The 22,362-nt window shown below is 38.7% G+C and overlaps 1 long non-coding RNA gene across 1 annotated transcript in view; it reads left to right on the forward strand.

Moving 5' to 3' along the window:
• LOC309654339 overlaps positions 1-22,362 on the forward strand; it is a 1,078,238-nt gene that overhangs the window by 68,254 nt on the left and 987,622 nt on the right. The window lies entirely within an intron of this gene.

Consider the following 22,362-nt stretch of genomic DNA (forward strand, 5'->3'; position numbering starts at 1 on the left):
TCTCAGCCGCTCGCCCAGCGGCTCACATCACACTCCCACCTCAGACGTGAGGCTCCGAGAGGCGCAGGGCCGGCGAGAGCGAAGCGTGGCGCGCAGCGGCCCCCGGGGCTGCGTTAGAGGACCATGGGAGCCCGAGACAACAAGCCCGACGCGGCTCCCCGGCGCCCCTGTGGCCATCCACCCCCGCCTCGGCCGCCGCCTCGCTACGCTCCCGGCGCTCAGCCCCTCGCCCTGCCTGCCCGACTCGCACCCGAGCCCCGCTGCCCCCGGGCTTCGCCTGCCCGTCGCCCCGGCCGGCCCGCTCGCCCCGCGCCTCTGCCAGCTCTTCGCCCGCCCGCTGCCTCTAGCTCTGGCGCCCCAGCTCCCGGTCCCCCTCGCTCGCCCAGTTCTTTCTCTGCAGTTTGCCCTGTCAAAACACTGCCCGGGTCACGTGTCCCAACAACAGCCAACCCACCGCTCGTCACTTCCTCCCCGGCGGCCTCCGCGGCGGGCGCCCGGTTGTTATGGCAACGCCCCCGCGGCCCGGGGCTCTAGCCTGGGGGCCTGGGTTCCCTTGCAGGTGCTGCGGGCTGCGGAGGGCCGGCGGAGCCCGGGAGGCCCGAGAGGTGCCCGGCGCTTTGGCCGCGCTCGCCTCCTGCCTGCGCCCCGAGCCGGCTGCGGCGCTTCTGGGACCAGGAACCGGAGCTATGCTATTAGAGCACAGGGTAACTGGGGAGATGTCATTCGAGGGCCTGCCCCAGACGTGGAGGATAATTATAGTCTCCTCCTCCTCCTCCACACTGGATGCTGGCGCAGAGTTGTGGCCCAGCCCCGAGGGGCTTGCAGTGCACGGTGGAAGTCGGGTCTAATTAATGTGGCCGAGACAGGAGAGTGGGCAGCCATACGCTGAAGGGATTGGGGAGTTTAAGAGCAAGAACCACCCCCCCCACCAGATTTTTTTCAAATCACTAGGGATTTTAGTAGGATTCGGAACCCAAGCTCTAGAGGCCTTCACTGTGCTAAAAATAACTTTTATAACCTCTAAAACACTGACTCATGGCAGGACACTTTTGACACCGTGTTATTGTTAGGGAGCTGTAATTTTGTTGTTGTGCTATAACAATGTGACCTGATGACATTTCGTGTTGCGATGTTGTATCATCATTTCAACACAAACAGATGACAAGGATCTGCTGTAATTAAAACAAGCAATCCTAGCAAGGGCTGAAGCTATTAGCTACTCAGTTTATAGACAAAGTACATATGGGGTTGTGAGCTCAAAACAGAGACAAAGAGAAGTACAAAATTTGCAATCCTCTTTGGTTTCATTTAGAAAAAGCCTTTTTTTTTGTTTAAGAAATAATTTTGCATACAAGAATCACAACAGGAAAGTACTAGGTTAGGTTTAAAGGTGATTTACTTTAGTCTTTGTACTCTTCTGAGGTTTCCAAAGTTTTACAGGGAGTATGTTTACTTCTACATCAGAAAAGTTTTTGTAAATTACAAGATTGGGATTGCATTTTTTTTTGCCTCAGATCTATTAAATACATGAAATTTTTATTATGAAAAAAACAATATTTTCTGGATGTTTTCATATGCACAGTAAAATTACATATGCAACTGCAATTAAAAACCTTTACTCTAAGATTGCAACTAATCAAAACAGGACAGAACATTCAGGAAGGTAACATTCATCTTCATGGGAAATGTTCTGGCATCATGAACATGAAACTTCTGACAAATGGCAACAGTTCCTTAATCTATGTAATAGCTACAAATGTTAACTCCCAGTGGATTTGACTTTGATATTACAGAATACTGTAGTATGTAGTTTCTTTTATGAACTGAAGCTTTACTTGTTCTAACATCACTTCTCAATTAACCTTGGTAATGGGAGACAGAAAGAGCAGTTAAAGATAATCCAAAATCCTAAATTTAGCACAACAGCTGGGACCAGATAACAGCTATTGTAAAGGCTTACTGGGTGAATAGGCAGCAAGATCTGTGATTTAGCTCCTCTTGCTCTGCCGAATTTGCAAGAGGTATAAAGACCAGAAAAATGTTGAGAGTAGAAGCTGAGAATATTGGATAATCTGGAAAACAAAAGAATTCTCTTTTAAACAATTAAGTTTTAACAGCACATGGATAAATGATGCTGTCTGAACATTTGTTAGACTACCTCGAAGCTTTTTATTGAGAATCTTAAATTTGTTGAAAAATTGGAGATCATTATGGCACTGGAAAAATATTTTAAAAGAGGTGTATTTTTGACTCATTCATTCATTTTTCAAATTGTTTTTTCACTCAGCCTACATTTATGGAGCACTCACTGTCTGCTAGGCATATGCTAGTTTCTGAGAGCACAAAAGTCACCAAAAACAGGGTCATTACTCTCATGGAGCTTTACTGATTACTACAGTTGCATAGCCTAGGTCAAGTCACATTCTACAGCCTCTTTTAACCTATAAAAATGAGGGGTTTGGACTCAGGCAGTAAATAATCTCTTTCCTTTCTAATTCTGAAAGAATCCTGTAATTGTATAAAGCATTTGTAGAATGGTTGGAAATAAGGACCCACCTACCATGGCAACACTAAGTGTTGGTGACAAAGTGTGTTTGCACCTTGGAGCACCCAAGTAATACAAACATCTCTGGTTCCTGCTTGGTGAGGTGTGAAAGTGGGTGAAGAAAGCAAGTCAAAACAGCTGGCAGGGGGCTTCCCTGGTGGCGCAGTGGTTAAGAATCTGCCTGCCAATGCAGGGGACATGGTCTCGATCCCTGGTCCAGGAAGATCCCACATGCCACAGAGCAACTAAGCCCGTGCGCCACAACTACTGAGCCTGCGCTCTAGAGCCCGTGAGCCGCAAGTACTGAAGAGCGCATGCCTAAAGCCCGTGCTCCGCAACAAGAGAAGCCACTGCAATGAGAAGCCCGCGCACCGCAACAAAAGAGTAGCCCCCTCTCGCCGCAACTAGAGAAAGCCCTCACGCAACAACGAAGACCCAACGCAGACAAAAAATTAAATAACTAAATACATATTTTTTAAAAAACAGCTGGGAGGAACCTTTCCCCGTTTGCATCTGATTTGCTCTCCATTTTGCTTTCCCCTAGTGTTGCAAAGACTTGAGTAATTAACTTCAAAAAAGTTAGCTCATCTTCAGCAAGGAGGTAATCCCCTCAACTTTGATATGTTTTGCTGACGTGGGCAGTGTATAACAAAACTGTGTGTTTAATGGAGGTCTTTTACTGACTAAGGTGATGAGGATAACTGGTTTGTTCACTTTATTAGTACAAGGCTGTTACTGTTACCAAGGTCATGGAACCAGTCCAGGCTACCAGAATGAGCTCCACCAAAGCAGGGACTGGTGCATTTTTCTTCTTGTATCTCTAACACCAAGCATAGGACCTGGCACAGAGTAGGAGCTCAATACATGTCAACCTTTGTAGTCACCAATAAAATATTCTTGTACATGCCCACAAACTGTACCTCTAATACCAGTTGGCATTTACTCCCTAGTGGGATAAAGCTAGACAGAGAGTTGGGAAATCAGTGGGTGGCACAAACTTCATACATGAAGGATACATTTTCATTATAGTTTTGGTATTGTCTTATAATAGTAGGAGCTCGTTGTGGGTTGAATTGTGCCTTCCAAAATGACATATTGCTGTCCTAACCTGGAATTAGGGTCTTTGCAGATGTAATCAAGTTAATATGTAGTCATTGCTGGAGTGGGGTGGGCCCTAAATCCAATTACAAGTGTCCTTATAAAGTGAGAGAGATTTGACGACAGAGGAGAGACAAGGAAGATGGCCATGTGACCAGGCAACAGAGATTGGAATGATGCAGCTGCAAGCCAAAGAATGCAGAAGATTGCCACGAGCCACCAGAGTCCAGGAAGAGGCAAGGAAGGATTCTTCTCCAGAAATTTCAAAGGGAGTATGTCCCTGCCAGTATCTTGCTTTTGTCCTTTTCATCTTCAGAACTGTGAGGGAATAAATTTCTGTTGTCTTAAGCCACTCAAGTTTGTTGTGTTTTGTTACTGTAGCCCTAGGAAACTAATATAGAACTCCAGCAAAGAATATTGCCATAATTTTTTCTTGGCCTGTAAGTTGCATTGCTGACATTGCAAGTTTTCTAAAACTTCCAGATTCTGAATTGTCACCAAATCATGGAGATCTTTAATTCTATAAAAATTACAGTAAATCAGTTGGAAATGTGAAGAAAATCTCTCTAGTGTCACAGAAGAAAAACTTTATGATCATGAATAATAAGTGGTTGAGAATCATCACATGAAAATACACTGTTTTAGATATGGTGATTGGTAGATCTGTTTTCATCATATTGTGGAAATAAAGACTAGTAGAATTAACTGGAATGTATAGATAAATCTTCTAAGGTAAGTAAAAAAATATCAAACTGTGTACTTTTAGTTCTTGAAGCAACAAGAGGAAAGGCACGCTATCTTTTCTGTACCTAAATTGTTTCTGATTGTTCAGTCGTATTTATTACAGTTCATTTCTTCCTAAGGGAGAAAGATCATGGAGTCGTTGCTAAGGTATTGTTCTCATGTAAACAACCCTCCACCTTCTTTTAAATCGGTTGGCTGATTTGTCCTTTTTGAGACTCCTGTTTGTCCACCTTCTTTAACCACGGGTATAAGGAAGTGAAAAATGATTCTTTCTGGTTCCTGCTTGCAGAAGTGATTGTAGTACTCAGAAATACAAAAGCTTCTAAACTTCAAGCCATGGGAACCTTTCATCTGAAGGTTTGCTGAGCTGCTAGAGGTCTCTGAGCCATCAAGACTTAAGATCTTTTCAAAAGTTAAAAATAATTGTTCATTTTTGTGACAGTAATTGTGCCCAGCACTTCACATATATTATACATTTGATCCTGAGAGGGTGATATTATCTTGTAGATTAGGAAACTGGGGCTCTGAGATGAGTAAGTTTCCCAAGGCTGTAGTTAATAAGTAGAAGCAGCCTGCTTCCTAAGTGGGCTCATTTAATTTCCATTAAAACATGATAAAGTAGGTTAAATTATTCCAACTTTTTCAAATGGGGAAACTAAGACTCAGAAACATTGAGAATGGTTGCACGTTTGGAATGTAAATTGGTTTATGTAAACTTAAGCTCAGTGCTTTGAGATATAAGTTCTAAATAGAATGGCTGTGGTTGGTTTGTTATATGTAAACTCCAAAGAGCAAATAGTCACACTTAGTTAATAACAGCAGCTAATGTTTCTTGAGCATTTAAGTAGTAAGCACTATACTGAGTGCTTTATAGGTATTAGTTCATTTAATCCTCACAATATCCCCATGAAGTATTATTATCCCTATTTTATAATCAAATAAACAGGAAAAGGGAAGTTAAATAACATGCCGAAAGTCAAGTAATTAGAAAGTGTCAGAGCCAGGATTCACACCCAGGGAGCATGACTGTGGAGCTTATGTCCTTAACTACCACCTAGTACTGGTCCCATATAGTTTGGTTTTCCTCCTAAACCCTGTATCTTCCTGCCACTGGGCTTTTGCCGTTTCCCCCACAAAATGTTCCTCTCCAGTTCCTATCTAAACCCTTGTGGACTTTCAGGGCCCAAAATCTTACTTCACAATGCCTTCTAACGCCCACACTCTCACACACCCATCTGTCTTTTCTATGAACTCATGTTTTATTTATGGCCTTAAAACCACATACTATATATTTTTTTATCTTTTTATGGGCAGAGATGAACTGTGACCTCGGGTTCCTTTTTATTTTTTGTGTTGACTGACACCAGACTGGGCACAAAGCCTGAAGTAATTACTGAAGACCTGAGGCCATCACTATTCTCTAGAACTACTCCAGCCAATACAGTAGCCACTGGTCACATGTGGCTATTGAGCACTTGTAATGTGACTAGTGAAACTGAGAAACTGCGTTTTTCATTTTAATTTAAATATAAACTGAATGACTGGTTCTTGATTCCATGATGAGAAAATTAAGTATGTTTGGAACAACTTGGGTATATGAATCTACTTTTTCCAACTGCAAATTGTAGGAAATATAAATATAGATCAATTATTTCTTTTTTTTCCAACCAAATTTTTTATTGTAGCAAAATTCACATAACATAAAATTCACCATTTTAACCATTTTAAAGTGTACAGTTCAGTGGCAATTAGAACATTCACAATGTTGTGCAACCATCACCACTATCAGTTCCAGAACATTTCCAACGCCCTAAAAAAACCCTTGTACCCACCATTTAGCAGTCACTCTTCATCCTCCCTCCCCCAAGTCCCTGGCACCCACAACTCTGCTTCCTGTCTGTATGGATTTGCCTCTGCTGCACATTTCACATAAATGGATCAACCAACATTTTTCAGGCTCAGCACCTGCTAGGCACCAAGGGTATGAATATAAATATGACCATCTGCTCTTAATGAGATCACTTTCAACTGGGATGAAACAGATTAAAAAAAATCATAGTAGAATGTGATGTGACAATTATTGTAATAAAAATATGAACATTGTGAGAAAACAGATGAGGGAGATAAGGGATGCTGCAAGAAGTAAGATATGAATTTGGGCATGGGGGCAGAAGTTTGCTAGACCAATGAGGGCTGGGCAGGAGGGTGGTGTAGAAAAGAGGGAGCTGGAGTAGGACAGGGAGAGTGTGACCAAGGCACTATATCAATTATTTCTAATGAAAATTTAGCATCCAAATTGAAATGTGCTGAAAGTCTGAAATATACACCAGATTTCAAAGACTTAGTATAAAAAAAGGAATGTAAAATATTAATACTCTAAAAATGTTGATTATGTGTTGAAATGATCCTGTTTTAGATAGATTTGGTTTCTTTTAAAAAAATTTTTAATGTGGCTACTGGGAAATGTAAACTTACATATGTAATTCACATAATACTTCTATTAGACAACACTGCTCTAGGACTTGGTGGCTTAGTAGCAGCAACACAAAAGACATTTGAAAATCAGCTATGCTCCCCAACCAAGTGATGCCTTCTAGCAGTTCAAATTTAGGGCTAAGGGAACTTACTGATTGCTCTAGTCCTATCAAGAGTTCTATGCATCCTAAGCAGAAATAGAGACACAGATGTAGAGAACAAACGTATGGATACCAAGGGGGAAGGGGGGCTGAATTGGGAGATGGGGATTGACATATATACACTATTGATACTATGTATAAAATAGGCAACTGATGGGGACATACTGTAAAGCACAGGGAACTCTACTCAATGCCCTTCAGTAACCTAAATGGGAAGGAAATCGAAAAAAGAGGGGATATATGTATACATATAGCTGATTCACTTTGCTGTACAATGGAAACTAACACATTTTAAAGCAACTATACTCCAATAAAAATTTTTAAAAAAAAGAGTTCAAAAAAAAAAAAAAAAAAAAAAAGAGTTCTATGCATCCTATGGGAATTACCTGGTGGTCCAGTGGTTAGGACTTGGCGCTTTCACTGCAGAGGGCACGGGTTCAATCCCTGGTCAGGGAAATAAGATCCTGCAAGCATAGCGGTGAGGCCACAAAAAAAAGAAAAGTTCTATGCATCCTAATGAGACTTGAATGCACCACAAAATGGTGAGAGCATACCTTAGATATAGTAGACACAGTAGTGAATGACCCTTCCAAACACACACATTAAATTCAGTAGTGTTTTCATAGAAATTATTTTCCCTTTCATGCCTGTTAAAGGATCACACACAGAACTAACTATCTTGCCCCCAAACAGTGTGAGCTATTTTCAGAAGCAGTGATGGGTGGACTTCAGTTAAACTCTCCATGAGCTGGTAGAGACATTTAGTCTAATATAAATCAAGTTACTGGTCCTTTAAATCTTTTCATCAGAATATATCAGCTCATTGTATCCTAATGCAAATTCTATGACAGTGTTTTTCACTGTAAAAAAAAACAAAAATCCATACCATTTGACTTGAATGTAGATATAAACAACAACAGTGACCTCTGTTTCAAAATGTATATGATAAGACACAGCAGTGTAAAGCAACTATACTCCAATAAAAAAAAATGTATGTGATAAACTAAATGATTAGATATTTCAGAAAAAATATTTTGAGCAGAGTCGTATTCTTCCAAAAGTTTTTAAAGAAGCAATCTTAGGTTATTATGCTATTAGGTTTTTAAGAAAGAAAAAAAAGAGTGTAAGACTGTACAAAAATAATGCAGAAAATCTCCAACTCCTTTTTACAAATGGGAAAACTCATAATTGAAACTAAATTCTTCACATGCAATAGATAGAGCATGATAGAACAATCTGTAATATAATTTTTCAAATCAAATTTCTGCTGCTTCTGCCAGAACCAAAAAGCTCAATGCAGCCTAAAAAGAATTCTAGAAGTGATTCCTGTATTTGCCTGCTGTGTATATCTCAATAATTTCATTCTGCCATGCTTCAGAGAGAACAGAACATTAGCTGCCTTCTTATTCCAAATTTCACAGGCAAAATTCTGTACTTGCAACTCAGTGTAATTGGTCTTTATTTCCAAAACGTCATTTCTGTCTAACATAAGTTTAATTCAATTTGGCATTCATTGAATTTTGAATGCCAAATACTTTGCTGGGCTCTAGAGAAAAAGAGGCCAGAAAAGCAAGTACTTACCCTCCGAAAGCTTTATTAATCTAAAAAGGAGGTGGCAATGTAAATAAATAACTGCAATTTATTTGACAGCAGCAAAAAATTCATGCATAAAGAAAACAGTTGGCACAAAGGAGGACAGTTGCTTCCCTCTAGGAGAAGGAGTTGCTTAGGAAGGAAAAGGAACATATTAGCTATGTTTTGGAGCATGAAGGAGTCATCATCAGACAAGCAAAATGGGGTGGGATGCAGATGGGGGAAGTTGTTCCTAGCATGTCACTCCAGCATGTCACTGAGGCATGATAGAACATAATTTGTTCAAGATGCCATATTAGGTCAGATTCAAGAAAGTTAAATGAAAGTGATAGGTACAATGTTAGACAGCCCCCCCCTTTTTGCCATTGGCCGCAGTTCTTCATCCCTCCCCGTATCCATGCTTTTCCCTTGTAACTTGCAGTCTCTCCCAGTAAGAGGTCAGAATACATTGCCCAGATCCTGGTTCAGCCACACGACTTACCCTGACGAATAGAATGAGGCTAACATGATAGTTTTGAGCTAGACCTTAAGAGGCCTTAGCTGTTTGCTCTCTTGTGCCTCTACCCTTACCGTGAAAAACAGATACCAGGGCTAACCTGCAGGTCCCTGGAAGATGAGAGACAAATGCAAGGAACTTTAGCCACCTCACATGACCCACAGATCGTTCCAGCTTTGATTAGCAGAACCACCATAGCCAACCCATATATCCAAGAATATGAATTGTTGTTTTAAGCCACTAAGGTTTGGAGTGGTTTGTTACACAGCATTTTTGAGGCATTAGCAAACCAATACAGCCGTAGCAATGAATTTGCGTTTTATCTTGTGGATGACAGAAAACTATAAAGGATTTTAAAATGAATAGTTAGATTGTTTCAGAAAGATGGCTTCAGCAACAAAGTGGAAGATGGAGACGGAAAGAGATGGTGGCAAAAAAGCTACTACAGTTGTCCGACCCCAAGATTATGCAGACCTGAACTAAGGCACTGGCAGTGGGAATAAAGTAGAGAAGACAGACTGGAGAGAGGTTTAGGTGATAGAATTTGGGTGGTGATTGGTTGTAGGCAGAGAGAGAGGACAGCATTCCCACACTTACCACGCCATCCTTCTCTGGCCCGGAATAGTTGATGAATCACCATGTACTTTTAGACAGGAAATACAAGGAAAAATCAGATGGCCACTGAGGGCTGGGGTAGGGGTGGGCAACAGGGGATAATGTATTTAATTTAGATACATTAAGTTTGAAAAACCTGTAATCATCTAGACAGACAGTATGAAGGCAGAGGAAAATTCTGCTCTGAAGTTTGGGGATGAGGTCTCATCTAAATGCATAGTGCTCAGAAACCATCACCATACAAGTGGTGGGTACTCCATGGGATAGAAGAAGGTGCTATCATGGGATAGAAAAGGGAAGGTGCTCAGAAATGTTGGCTGTTGTGGAGAAGTCAAATAAGGTAAGGACTGAGAAATATTCTTTTGATTTAGCAATCACGTCATCCTTAAGAGAAGGAACAATTTTGAAACAGTTTTAACAGATGGACAGCAGTAGCCTGGGTCCAATTAAACTCATTGTCTATTCAGAAAATAACCCATAGTTGGGAAATTCACAGCACCAGTGCTTTGAATCAGATCACTGCTCTACACCAGGTCAGTGTGGCATAATTCTGAGAACAGTTGATATTTTACTATGAACACATGTTTTGGGAATTTAAAATCATTTGTGCTATATCCCAGAAACACCATTATCTTTGATTTCATGAAGCGTACCAGCAAAATCCAACATGCAGAGATTTCACAGAAATTGTTTTTCTGAGAGTAATGTACTTCAGAAATATTTTCTGATTTATAGGAGTGTCACATATGAAATACCAGAAAAAATCCTCCCGAACTCTTATTCATAAGTGCCCACATATTGAATTTCTCTTCAGTGTGCTATATACATGACATTTTTCTCTCAGTAAATCATGGTTCATTTCTGTCTCTTCATCAGAATACATCATGGTGATTCTAGGAAACGTGATTGGGTATTGATGGCTTGTCTAGTAATTGAAATCCACACAGCAAAGATGTGGCAATGTGAATGTAAAATACAACTCGTATGGCTGTTTGGATTGTTAGATATTGATATGGGACAGGCCCTGGTTATTGCTTTTAACAGTAAGGTAGTACTAGGCCATGCAAAGTGCCTCATGGTACCTGCCTCATTTGTGGCCCCCCTTTTGCCATGTGACCTTACTCCCTTTGCCACAGGTGATTGAATCAAGGATCATTACCTGACCTGAAGGCAACACTATATAGGTTGGCAAGTGACCTGTGAAGTGGCTCAGGGCTAGAGAACTAAGCCCAGCAGGAGTACCATTATATTGGTTAATGATTGGCTAATCATATTCATTATGGTGGTGGTGGTGGGAGGGTAGTGATGTACTTCAGACATGCAGAGTTAGTGGCAGCTGAGCAAACACAGAGGCCTCCCTAATGGTGAACAATGGGAAAGGGGGCAACAGACACCCAATTCTGAAAGAGCATTAACTGCTCTTAACCCAAGACCTGCAATTAGGCTGCTAGAGGTGTTGCTAGTCCCAAATGATGGAAATGATGGTCAGTCAGCTGTATACCTGTTGGGATTTTTTTAATCTTCCTTTTATGGCTCCATGAATCCTTCCAATAAACCCCTGTAACAAAGGCAACCTGAAGATCTCTGATACTTGAAACTTGAAAGAATCTAACATAATTTTACATTGCTTTTTATCATGAGTAACAATGTTAAGATATATTATTGAATTAGGGTCCCTACACACATCAATTAATTATTCAATCAACAATATGTACTGATTACCTACTATGTGCCAGACGTGTACTAGCATTAGGAATTTAGTAGTAAACAAGACTGACATGACTCCTGCCTGTATGGTGCTATGGTCTAGCCTGGAATACGTAGACTACTTGGGTCTTAATATGTACTATATGGACAAACCTAAACTTAATATGTCTCACAAGCTTGTGATCTACAATTGTTTTCCTTGTTTTAAATATTTATGGTTTTCCAAGTATATTACATTGATAAGGGTATAGCATTAATACTTGTGTTAATACTTTGGTCTAAGGACACCTACATTTATATCTGAATAACAGTTCAGAGCTTTCTAAGATTTACCATATTAGAAACAGAGCAAACAACAGAAATCAGGGTTAACAAAACTATAAACTATTAACTAGAACCTGGCCCTTGAGTAGAGCCAGAAGTATAGTAACAAGATGAGGCTTGTATATAGAAATCAACCAAAGAGAATAAAGTGATGACATTTGTATGCCAGTATTTTGCAACAGTGGTAACGTGCCACCTATAAATGAGAGTGAGTCCTGAAGTAGAAAGGCTGAACATTTTTCTTTGCCCTAAATAAAAGATAAACTGAAAATTAATGGCATGGATTGCCCAAGATAACAAGGCTGAAAATAAAGGTATAGGTGATTCATTAAACTAGATTGAAGAAAAATGGAGAAGATGGAATCTGGTGCTTGGTGAAACTGAAATCTCAAGGAATTGACATTGATGTATCCTGTTGGTAACTCAATAGTCAAGCAAAAAATTTTAATGCTATGTTTCTTAGGCTGACTAAAATTAAGAGTGAATGTCTTTCTCAGTGGAGATAAGATGGTCCAGTGAGAGTAGAGAGTTGGGGGAACACTGTTAAGCTCTTCAGAGTTTCTCGCACTCTATTATTTTACTTGGAGCATCAAGGGACTGAAATACTCTTAGTTATATTTTACCATTTAAACGTTTTTATGTTTACCTTCCAAGATACTCAAATCCCTACGCCCCTGAACTTCTAATTGTTGTATGAGAGTTAGTCTGGTTGCTATAGTAATGCTATGGAAATTATCTCTTGTTGTCTTCAATTCAATAGGTTGCAGTTTAAAGGTCTGCAGCTCTCTAAGCAGAGAACACAGACAACATTGGAAATTAAAGAGATGACATAACCACAGCTACCGAAGATAATTTAATTAGCACAAAATTTTATTTATATAATTTATATAATTAATTATAAAATTAATATGAAGTGGATAATCTTACAGAAACTATAAACTTACAATATGGAATCAAGAATAGGTAGAGAACCTGACTAGACTAATCATCATCTAAGGAATAGAAAAGTTAGTCAAATATCTACTTCTTCAAAAAAGATAACAGACCCAGAAGAGTTTGAGAGAGTTCTACCAAACCACTGAAGAACAGGTAATTCTTTTGTTATACAAACTGTCCAGGGCAAAGAAAAGGACAAAAAGCTTCCTATTTCATTCTGAGACCAACATAATCCTGATAACAAACCAAAATGGAAAGTACTGCTTCCTCACAAAAACCCCACAAGAAACAAATGTCATTTATGAACACAGAAGCAAGTATCCCAAATACAGTATTAGCACAGAATATGGCAGTATATTAAAGGAATAGCACATCAAGACAAGAGAGTTTATTCTAGAAATACAGAACTGCTTCAACATTATGAAGTCTATTAATACAAATCACCATACTATCTGATTAAAGAAATAGAAACCAAATGATCATCTTATGCTGAAAAGTGAACTTGATAAAATTTAATACCATTCCTATCAAAATGCCTTAGAGAACGAACAAGACAGGAAAACTTCCTTATAGAGAATTTCCCACAACCTTATGGCAAGCATCATCCTAATAGTGAGACATTCAAAGCAAGCATCCCCTTGAAAGAACCAGATAAGAATACCTACTTCCACCATTACTATTCATTATTGTATTTGAGGCTTTAGTCAACGCACTAAAACAGGAAGAAAGACATAAGATACAAGTAAATGGAAAGGCTGAAACAAAACTATTTCAGAGGTTATGGTTAAACTAGTAGAACAAATAAGGGAATTTAGTACCATGGTCAAATATGTGATCAACATTTGAAAAATTAATAGCTTCTAACACTCCAACAATAATCTATTAGAAAATGTTAGGGGAAAGGGAGCCATTCATTTCAGCAATAAAACCATTACATCACTTAGAAATAAACCCAATGAAAAATGTTGAAGATTTACATGGGAAAACAACAACAAAACCAAAATGACATAAAATATTTAAATAGCTGGAAAGACAGACCATGTTCCTGGATAGGAAGACTCAATGTTTAAAGATAAGATTTCTCAATCAATCTAGGTGATTTTCATCTTCTTTATGTTTATAGTATGTATTTTCTGATTTTTCTATAGTTGTTACAAATTACCTGTAAAATAAACATGAAAACAAATACATACACACACACGCACAAAGATTTCTCACTCTTTAAGTTAAATACAACCTCAATCAAAATCTCTACAAGATTTTTAAATGGAATTTGACAAGTTGATTACAAAAGTTTACATGAGGGGCTTCCCTGGTGGTGCAGTGGTTGAGAGTCGGCCTGCCAATGCAGGGGACACGGGTTCGAGCCCTGGTCTGGGAAGATACCACATGCCGCGGATCAACTGGGCCCGTGCACCACAACTACTGAGCCTGAGCTCTAGAGCCTTCGTGCCACAGCTACTGAAGCCCGCGTGCCTAGAGCCCGTGCTCCACAACAAGAGAAGCCACCGCAATGAGAAGCCCACGCACAGCAACGAAGACCCAACGCAGCCATAAATAAATAAATAAATTTTTAAAAATGGAACAAATGTCATAATTTAGAAATATTTTGTATTTCAAGATTATTGGATTCCTTTGAATTCTTATGTAGTTTCTTTTATATATTTTAAATTATTATTCTTAGGAATTCATAGGCTTCATAGGTAGACTTCCAAAGGTGTTCAAGGCCAGAAAAGATTAAAAAGGTTAAACCTACTGTTCTAATAGTATCATAAATCCATTTGCTTATAAATAAATTTGCTTGCAAGTCACAGAGTAGAAGATATTTGCAATACACACATCTGACAAAGGATTCAGACCACCTTAAAAAAAACCAAAAACAAAAGACTCCCATAAAGCAATAAGAAAAAAGGCAACCAACTCAATAAAAAAAAAAAATGGGCAAAAGACTTGAACAGGAATTTGGAAAACGAGGATATCTACGTGGGCAATAAACATAAGTAAAGCTCAACAAGGATTTATATGCCTCATCAGGGAAATGCAGATTAAAACCACAACGAGATTAAGGTGGGAGGGAAGGGTGGTGGGGAGGGATAGATTGGGAGTTTGAGATTGACATGTACACACTGTTATATTTAAAATAGATAGGCAACAAGGACCTACTGTATAGCACAGGGAACTCTGCTCAATATTCTGTAATAACCTAAATGGGAAAAGAATTTGAAAAAGAATAGACGCACATATATGTATATATAACGGAATCACTTTGTTGTACACCTGAAACTAACACAACATAGTTAATTAACTATATTCCAATATAAAAAATAAAAATAAAAATAAAAATAAAAAACCACAATGAGAGTCCACTATTCCCTCCCCAGAAAGGCTAAGATTTAGAAGACTGACAATATCAAGGGTTTTCAAGGATGTAAATCTCATATATTGTCAGTGGGAGCTGCAAAATGATGCAATCTCTTTGGAAAACCATTTGTTACTTTCTACTAGAGTTAAATATGCATTTGGTTTAGGATATAGCAATTCCATTTTTTATCCCCCAAAGAAATGAATGCATATGCCCTCTAATTTGTACATTAAATGTATTTTTTTTTTAATTTATTTATTCATTTATTTATTTATTTATATTTGGCTGTGTTGGGTCTTCGTTTCTGTGCGAGGGCTTTCTCCAGTTGCGGCGAGCGGGGGCCTCTCTTCATCGCGGTGCGCGGGCCTCTCACTGTCGTGGCCTCTCCCGTTGCGGAGCACAAGCTCCAGATGCGCAAGCTCAGTAGTTGTGGCTCACGGGCTTTTTTGCTCCGCAGCATGTGGGATCTTCCCAGACCAGGGCTCGAACCCGTGTCCCCTGCATGGGCAGGCAGATTCTTAACCACTGCGCCACCAGGGAAGCCCTAATTTGTACATTATATTCAAAGCAGTTTTATTCATAATATCCAAAATATGAAACAATGCAAATATTCATCACACAGATAAATATATTATGATAATTTATGTAATGGAATACTACCCATCAATTAAAAACAAAAGCCTCCAACACAAGATGGAGAAATCTCATAGATACTGTGTTGCATGAAAGAAGCCAGACACACAAAAAATTCTAGTATGTCATTCAATTTACATACAGTTTAAGAGCAAGCTAAACTAAAAGATGTTTTTAGAAGTCAGAATAGTGATTAACCCTTCAAGGAAAAGAAGGAAAAGTGCACAAAAGAATCTCATAGGGTGCAGGAAATATTCTACAGTTTTACCTCAATGGTGGTTATGCAGATGTATACGCATGTAAAAACTCAAACTATATGCTTAAGATTGTGTACTTTATGCACTTTGCTGCATGTACGTTATTGCTCACTAAGTAAAATAAAGTTGGTCAGATCTACAGAAGTGGTAGTGTTTAGGGAAACTCAAACTATGGCAAAGCCACTTGGAAAATGGTTTTAATATAGTCCAAAACAAACTGCCAGTTGACCCACTGGAAAAAATAAGAAAGTTATTCTTGGATGAGTAAAAAGGAGAATGAAAATAGAAGTATTTTGAAAGCAAAAGCACACTACACAAACACACTATTAGTACAAACATGCCCCAACCTTGGACCAGTGAGAATGTGGGTTAAGCCAATGGCTCAGAAATCACTAAACACAGTGACAATGTTGGCCTCCAAACCATCAGAACATATTCTGTTTTGTTTAGGTTAAGTTTTTATTGAGATATAATTAACACATAACATTGTATAAGCTTAAGGAGTATAATGTATTGATTTGATACATTTATATACAGCAATATGATGACCACCTTACCATAGCTAACGCCTCTGTGACTTCTACTTCCCATTTCCTCTCTTCTTTCTTGTCTGTGTCCTCACACTGATAGCACTTGGGACTGAAGAATATTTTATTCCTTTTGCAGTCAGGCGTGAGATGGAAAAATGTCCTTGAGGGAGATCGTTTGGCTAGGGAAAATAGGACTCACAGGGTGTGATCTCCAAGGCCCAACACACTCCCACATCCTTGTCAGTGTACCCAGCCATCCTGGATGGGTCCTCCTAATACAACCCTCAAATCCATTTAGTCCTACCTCAGGCCTGCCACTGCCTTTTAGGGCCCTCGATGTTGCTCTAATACAGCATCCTGATTAGTCTTCTTGCTTTAGATGTTCTCTCCAGCCCCAGTTCCACTCTCCAACAGCCAGAGTGATTAACCTCAAAAGCAGGTCTGATTATGTCATTCCACTTAAGTGGTTCCCTTTGTCTCAGAATAAAATCGAAACTGTCTGGTGGTAAACAAGGCCTTTTACCATCTGTCCCTGCATATCTCCCTCTCCAGCCTCATCTCCCCAGCAGGCATCCTGTGCAAGTCCTTAGAATGTGATATCAAGTGGAAATGTCTCCAGGTGAGCCTTCAGAGGATCATCATGACCCGGGATTCTAGGGGTGTCTTACTCTTGTCCCTACTATAGCATTCGGATTTAGTATCTGTGAGAACCTGAAGGATACTGGCCACAGCAGCAATTCTGTTATTTGCCTTCTTGCCTTGGGATGCTAGAATTGTCAGCTCTAGAGTGAGGTTTCCAAACCTGAAGGAGATTAAAACCAGACATGGGGCTCCCTAGACGTAGCCCCCTCTACCGTAATCCTCAGAATATGTATGGGTGTGGCATAAAGTACTTTATTCTCAATGTACAAATCCTTTAGAATCTAAAGTTTAGATTCTTAGTATGGAATTAGATTAACCACCAGTAGAGGAAGAAGTCTCTTTCTTACTACTTTCACAGGGACAACACTGTGATCTTCTTGGTGGAGCTTTGCCAAATTAAAATCTGCTCAGATACAAATTATGTTAAACTACAGATCCCTCAGGAGAAATAGGAAAGTATGAGCAATACAAATTAATGTCAGTGGGTAGAGTGCCCAAACCTGGATATTGCCTACACAGCACTAGGTTTGTAAGCCTGTAATATATAATCCATAGTGCAGGGGTTCAAAATTAGCATCTAAGAATCAGCTTCATGGAGTCTCTGCCCTCTTTTCCCATATGAAAAATGTTTGAGCTTATGTATTTTGGGAGGCAGGGAGTCCATGGCTTTCAGATTCTTAAAGGGATTCAAGATCCATCTATCTATCTACCTATCTACCTATCTATCTATCTATCTATCTACCTACCTACCTATCTGCTGTGCCACTTGGTTTGTGGGATCTCAGTTCCCCGACCAGGGACTGAACTCATGCCCATGGCAGTGAAAGTGCAGAGTCCTAACCACTGGATTGCCAGGGAATTCCCCAAGGTCTCCTTAAAAAACCAAAAAGCCTTAGACTGATTAGGCTTATTATTTATATTGAGAAGCAACTGCCCGTCATATTGACCCAGAGAAGACTCAAGGAAATGACATCCAGGAAACTTGAATGCTGCAGACAAAGATGCTTAATGATTCCTGAAGACAATTAAAGCTAATCGAGTAGTGTATTACTATTGTTTTTAAATTGCTGCTTTCCTTTATTGGAAAGAAAGCAAGATAGACTTTCTGTTTTTTGTTATGTCTTGTGGAAGTAATTTCTGGTTCAGTTTTCTGACATACTTACCTCAAACATATCTTGTTTAACCAAAGAAAACTTTAACAAAAGGAAAGATATCCCTTGCTCATGGTTAGAACATCTAGTCATCATAAAAATATGTTTTTCCCTATGTTAACTCATAAATTTAACATGATCTCCCCAAAATTACTAACAAACTTTTGTCCCCCTAGATCTAGACTGGTTGATACCAAAGTTCATGTAGAAAAATAAACACATGACAATAGTCAGAAAATCTGAGAAGGCAGTTCTACTGTCGGGGGGAAAGGGAAGGGACTTGTCCTACCAGATAATTAAAACATACCAAAAAAAGGTCCCTATTCTTTAAACAACATGCTGCTGGCACATGAATTAGGGTGATCAAAGGAATAGAATGGAAAAATCCAGAAAAACACCAAGTACACATGGAAATATAATGTATGATAAAGGTGATTTTTTTCAAATCACTGGGGCCAAAAAAAAAAAAATGGACTTTTGATATCTCAGTACAACTGGATAGCCATTTAGAATAAGATGTATTAGATCCTTTCTTCACACCACATACGAGAATAAACTTTAAATGAATCCAGAATCTAAATGTAAAAATGAAACCATAGTAATACTAGAAGAACATGGGTGAATTTCTCTGTAATGTGGATAGAGGGAAAGGACTTCTAACTATGATTCAAAATCCTGATGCGATTAAAGTAAAAACAAATACATTTGACTACATAAAAAATTCTTTTTAACTTTGCTTAGAAAACCTTAAGAAAAATTAATATACAAATGACAAGTTGGGAGAGAATATTTGTAACATATATAAAAGGAAGGTCTAATATTCCCAATAGATAAAGAAATTTAAAAATAAATAAGACCAAAAATATTATAGAAAAATTAGCAAAATGAATGGACAATCACAAAAGATAGAAAAATGGCATTTAAAATATACTCAGTTTCACTCATAACAAGCCATTTTTCTTCCCCTTGCGTAAACACCCAAGGGAGACAAAAACATATGTCCATGCAAAGCTTTGTACACAAATGTTCATAGCAACTTTAATCGTGGTAATTCTAAACTGGAAAAATCCAATGCTCAATATCATGTGAATAGATAAACAGCTTTCCTTTTGTTATTTATTCCTAACTTCAACCCATTTGTAGTCAAAGAAGATACTTTGTATGATATGTTAATTTTAAGTCTATTGAGACTTGAGTTGTGGCCTAATGTGTGGTCTACCCTGGAAGATGTCCATGTGCACTTGAGAAGAATGTGTGTTCTGCTGTTTTGGGGTAATGTTCTGTGTAAGTCTGTTAGATCAAGTTGGTTTATTGTGTTGTTTAAATCCTCTACTTCTTAAGGAGGAGAGGAAAGAGGAATGGATGAAGAATTGGAAATGGAGGAGAGGTGGAAGGAATTTGACCGGAGGGGGAGCATGGGTGGAGGGAGTATGACTGAAGGGGGTGGAGCATTTAGAGAAAAGCAAGTAATTTCATGGCTTGTCATGATTAACTATTATTTGGCGTTGTTACTACTAATCACAACTATTAATAACACAATGCAGTTAGATAAGTCTGGTCCAAAGTAGAAATCTGATACACAATATTTAGTATTTTCTTTTAAACTGACATGATGACTTCTCTACACAATGAACGTAATCATTCACTGGTTCATTTAATTTGTCACACTGTGCTGGGTGATGCAGAGGACAAGGTGGTAACAGAGACAGCCCAGGCCTTTCCCTCATGGGGTTCATCATCCAGTGGGGAGACAGACCTTGTCCCCAGATAGGATGACCCAGGGTGGGCAGAGCAGGATTGAGGAGCCCAGGAGGGTGAAACAGGAGAAAAATCCCATACACATAGAGAAAATGGTACAATGTACACTCAGTTACCCACCAGCCAGATTCAGAACTTGCAAGATTTTGACACCAGAGGCACAGGTTACAAAAGAAAAAATAGACAAATTAGACTTCATGAAAATTTAAAAAATTTTGTGTATCAAAAGACAGTACCCACAGAGTAAAAAGGTGACCCACAGAGTAGGAGAAAATATTTGTAAATCACATGTGATAAAGGATTAATATCCCAAATATATAGAAAACCCCTAAAACTCAACAAGAAAAAACCAAACAACCCAGTTCAATAATGGGCAAAGATCTGAGTAGACATTTCTCCAAAGAAGATATGCAAATGGCCAATAAGCACATGAAAAGATGCTCAACATCACAAATAATTAGGGAAATGCAAATCAAAACTATGATGAGATACCACCTCACACACATTAGGATGGCTGCTACCAAAGAAAGAGAAAACAACAGGTGTTTGTGAGGATGTGGAGAAATTGAAATCTTGTGCACTGTTGGTGGGAATGTAAAATGGCATAGTCACTGTGAAAAACAGTAAGGCAGTTCCTCAAACAATTAAAAATAGAATTATCATATGATTCAGGAATTCCACTTCTGGGTGTATAGTCAAGAGAACTGAAAGCAGGGTTTGGAAAATATATTTGTATACTCATGTTCATGGCAGCATTATTCACAATAGCTAAAACCTGAAAGCAACCCAGTGTCCATCAATGGGTGAATAGATAAGGAAATGTGGTATGTATAAGCCGTAAACACACACACACACACACACACACACACACACACACACACACACACACACACACACTGGAATATTATTCAGCCTTAAAAAGGAAAGAAATTCTGCAATATGAGACAACATGGATGATCCTTGAGGACGTTATGCTAAGTTAAATAAGCCAGTCACAAAAAGATAAATACCATATGATTCCACTGAGAGTACTTACGAAATCATAAAGACGAAATCATAGAGTCAGAGAATATTAGTGGTGGTTGCCAAGTGCTCAGGGGAGGGGAGAAGGGTGTTATTGTTTAATGGGTATAGGGTTTCAGTTTTATAAGATGAAAGAGTTATGGAGACAGATGGTGGTGATGGTTGCACAACACTGTGAATGTATTTAATACTGCTGAACTATAACTTAAAAATGGTTAAGATGGTACATTTTATATTATGTATATTTTACCATAATTTTAAAAAAGAAGAAAACCCACAGAATCATATACTTCAAAAGGGTGAATTGTATCACTAAAGCTGTAAACAAACAAAGAGTGTCATAGAAGGGAAAGCTCTTTCTTACCACAAATGTCATTTAATAAATGTAGAGTCAGTGGTGGTATAACTGGGAAATTACTATTTTGCAACCATCATGGAAAAGAGTGGATGTTAAATCTAGGGGGAAAATTTGATGAGGAGCAGGATATTTGTATGGTCTTACTGTCTCCAAAGATTGTTGATTGGCTGCAAGGGTACAAGCAATGAATATATAGTGAAGAAATAAACAATGACTGGGTGGTTGAAATTAACATCACCCAATAGATGCTGACAGATATCATGTGTCTCCAGATGTGATAGTCTGGGGAGACCACAAAATCACCAAGTAATGATCTAGCTGGGGATACATAATTTGAATTCTAGTGAGGAAATACTAGATAAGCCAATTGAAGAACATATAACATAGTTGGCCTACATTCTTCAAAAAGGTCAGTGTCATGAAAGACAAAGACAGACTGAAGAACTATTCCAGATTAAAGGAGACTACAGACATGGTATGATCTTATATGGTGAGGGAAATATTATTTGGACAATTGACAAAACTGGAATATAGACTATAGATTAGATTAAATTATTTTATCAATATTAACTTTCTGGAATTTGTTAATTATATTGTAGTTATGTAAAAGAATATCCTTGTTCTTAGGAAATATACACTGAAGGCCCATGATATTTGTCACTTGCTCTCCAATGGGTAAAAAAAAAATTGCAAGATAGTGGTGGGGCTTTGTGAGGGAGGGAGAGAAGAGAGAGAGAGAGAGAGAATGATAAAACAAATGTTGAAACACTGGTAACTTTGGGTACAGAGTACACAGAAGTTCTCTGTACTATTCTTACAACGTTTCAGTAAAAAAAAAAAAGTTTAATAAAAGTCTGTTTAATATTGTTAAATTCATTTGCCTTTCATATGTGAGCCCCTGAGAGCAGTTTTTTTTTAGATTCATTTTTATTGGAGTATAGTTGATTTACAATG

The sequence above is a fragment of the Balaenoptera physalus genome, assembly GCF_965194825.1.
Source record: "Balaenoptera physalus genome assembly, chromosome: 2".
Taxonomy (NCBI): Eukaryota; Metazoa; Chordata; class Mammalia; order Artiodactyla; family Balaenopteridae; genus Balaenoptera; species Balaenoptera physalus.